At 57.0% G+C, this 3,296-nt stretch overlaps 1 pseudogene; it reads right to left on the reverse strand.

Annotated features, from left to right (window-relative positions):
• The window catches only part of LOC106723453, a 12,760-nt pseudogene that overhangs the window by 4,483 nt on the left and 4,981 nt on the right, over positions 1–3,296 (reverse strand).

A 3,296-nucleotide genomic window follows, 5' to 3' on the forward strand; every position in this document is an offset into this window, starting at 1 on the left:
ACCCAGCAGCATGCCTACAGGCTGGGGAACTCCCTTTTCATCAGTGCAGAGGCAGAAAAGGATCTTGGAGTCATTATTGATGCCAAAATGAACATGGGGTGACAGTGTGGGGAAGCGGTCAGGAAGGCCAACCGCACCTTGTCGTGCATCCACAGATGCATCTCAAGCAGGTCCAAGGAGGTGATCCTCCCCCTCTATATAGCACTGGTCAGGCCGCAGTTGAAGCACTGCTCCAGTTCTGGGTGCTGCACTTCAGGAGGGATGTGGACAGCATGGAGAGGGTCCAGACGAGGCCACCCGCATGGTCAGGGGCCAGCAGGGCAGACCCTACAAAGAGAGGCGATGGGACTTGAACCTGTTCACCCTCATCAAGAGAACGCTGAGGGGGATCTAGTGGCCTGTTACAAACTAGTCAGAGGGGACCAGCAGGTATTGGGGGAGTCCCTGTTCCCCCAAGCACTACCAGGAGTGCCTAGAAATAACGGTCACAAGCTGGCAGAGGGTAGATTCAGACTAGACATCAGGAGGTGATACTTCACAGTCAGGGCGGCTAGGACCTGGAACCAACTTCCAAGAGAAGTGCTGCTGGCTCCTACCCTGGGGGTCTTTAAGAGGAGGCTGGATGAACACCTTGCTGGGTTCGTTTGACACCAGTGCTCTTTCCTGCCATGGCAGGGGGTCAGACGTCCCAGGTCCCTTCTGACCTGACCAACTATGAAACTATGAAACTATGGAATAAAGGGATTTAAGCCACTGGCCAAAGGCTCATGAGGATGAGACTGTTAAAACCAGGGAGAAGACAACACTGCTTCAGAGCTCACATGGCTCCAGGGCAAAGCAAGACCCAGAGCTTTACCCAGGGAAACGAGGGCTTGGTGGTTCCTCAGCATCTGGTCCTGGTAAAGCCCCTTGTCTTCCTCTTCCAACAGCTCCCACTCCTCCCGTGTGAAATACACTGCCACGTCCTCAAACACCTCCCGGAGCTGCCGGCACAAGCGTTACAGCATCAGTGTCTCCTGTCCCCACTGCCCCCGTCTGCAGTCACTCTGCACTACAGCGCTTCGCACGATTAGCCAGGACAGACAGGGGTACGCTACTCAGCTGACACATGATATGCAGGGATCCTGGTTTTCTTGGTTTAAGAACTGCGAATTCTCTCATAAAAGAAAAAATTGCTCCCAACCCGTAGCCCTCCACCCCTGCTGCTGCCCCAGACTCCCCCCGCAGCCTCCTGGCCCTGCTGGTGACATCTGGTCCAGGAAGAGACAAAGGCTTGTGGCAGGACACTTTCACCTCCCTGGACTTCCCAGTGCTGACCTCGGAGCAGCTGTCCTTAGACCAAACACTGCAACACAAAACTGACCATGGAGTTGTGCAACCAGAAATCATCTGCAGGCTGGGTTGTGTTACGCACGGTCCACACAGGGACTGTGCAGTCTTCTCCGATTAACTGGATTAGCTGCTGTGTCCCCTTTGTGTCGGGGAGGTCTTTACTTACACCCCCTCTCCCAGCAATGTCCAAATGAGTGTGGAACTGAAACAACCGGTGCTGTGCCTCTGATTCAGGTAATTTCTAAGCTGCAAATCCATACCGGCTTCTGTCTCCCCTCACGCTAACACAGATAATCAGCATCCAGGTGTGCTGCTCACTCCTGCCAAACTGATGGGCTGGGGGGACCCTGCTGGCATCGGCTGCAGAGACCCTCTGTGCTCCCCAGTCCTATGCAGGGGGGAGAGGACTTGCTGGGCTCAGCTGTAGAGACCACTGCCCCGGGCTCCCTGGTGCTGGCTGGCTGGACTCTGACCAGGCCTTCCCGTGCCAGCACCCCTGCTCACTCTTCTGGTCTCTGCTCCCCAAACTCTTGACAGCACGCCTGGCTCCTCCTGGGCTCTGCCCCAGCTGCACTCCCACCCCCACCTCCAGCTTGTGCCCTGGTCACCTCCATGCTCTGCCCCTGCTTCGCCGGCCTGGCCTGCCCCTCCTGCAACTGGCCCGGCCCAGGCATCAGGGAGCCGCTCTGTCCCCGTCTCCCTGGGGAGGGTCTCTGCAGCTCCAGGTTTACAGGCCCTTCCTTGGGAGGCTGCTGATCCGCTTTGCTCAGGGTCCCGCACCTGCAGGTGGGAAGAGAGTGCACAGGTGAGCCCTGGGGTGGTGGCGCAGGGAAAGCCCTGCTCATCTCCTGGACTGGCCTGGGAAGAAGGGAGCTGGAGGGTGCAGTTTGTGGAAGAGGGGGGAGAAGGGAGACTCATCGTCTCACTGGCAAGAGGCTGGAGATGATCCCTGGGAAAGGATCTGGAGGGATGCTGGTGTTGGGTCATGTCCACATGTTGGGGTTGGGCAGGAAATGCAGGGTCAGTCTACTCCAGGATGCATGAAATGCTCCCAGGAGCACTGGGAGAACAAGAGCCGCCGACCTTTGACAGTTATTTCCTTTCCCTGCAGGACCAGGCACCTAAGGCAGAAGCATCCCAGGGAGTGCCCTCCACAGCAGAGTGGCAGACGGTCACATCCAGGACCGGAGCTGCTCGCAGCAAACCGGTACCAGTTCCTCTAGTCTGACTAGAGAATAGGTACGAGACCCTGGCGACCCTGCAGGAGATGGAAGGAGAGGAGGAAACTTCTGGGCAGGAACCAACGCCACATTCTCCACACTCTGAACAGGTCAAGAGATCCAAGAGGACCCAGAGGAGGAGGCGACGAGTGATCATCATAGGCGACTCCATCCTGAGAGGTACCAAAGGGCCCATCTGTCGCCAAGACCCCTCAACATGAGAGGTCTACTGCCTGCCTGGAGCAAAGATTCGGGATGTGATGGAGGTAATCCAGGCCAGGATCAAGCCCACCAATTACTACCCCATGGTCCTGGTCCATGTGGGTACTAATGATGTGGCCAGGAGAAACCCCGATCACCAGGTGGTGGATGACAATGATCTGGGCGGTGTGCTGAGGGAGATCGGTGCACAGGTGGTATTCTCTTCCATCCTAAAGGTGGGCAGACGTGGAAGACGGCATGAGAACTGCATCAGAGAGACCAACTGGCAGCTTTGGCAATGGTGTCTAGAGGCAGGCTTCGGCTTCCTGGACAACGACCCGCACATCGTGATGAGGGACATGCTCATTGGCATGGACTTCACCTGTCCCCCAAAGGTAAGTGTGTGTTCTCTTCTAGGTTGGCGGAACTCCTCTGGCAGGCTTTAAACTAGGCTCATCGGGGGGGGGGCAGGAAGATGAGGGTGGGGGAAGCTGTGGACCACCAAACCATGTGGCACCCACAAGGACAGCCCAGCCTGAAGAA

The sequence above is a fragment of the Alligator sinensis genome, unplaced genomic scaffold (assembly GCF_000455745.1).
Source record: "Alligator sinensis unplaced genomic scaffold, ASM45574v1 scaffold2427_1, whole genome shotgun sequence".
NCBI classification, from domain to species: Eukaryota; Metazoa; Chordata; order Crocodylia; family Alligatoridae; genus Alligator; species Alligator sinensis.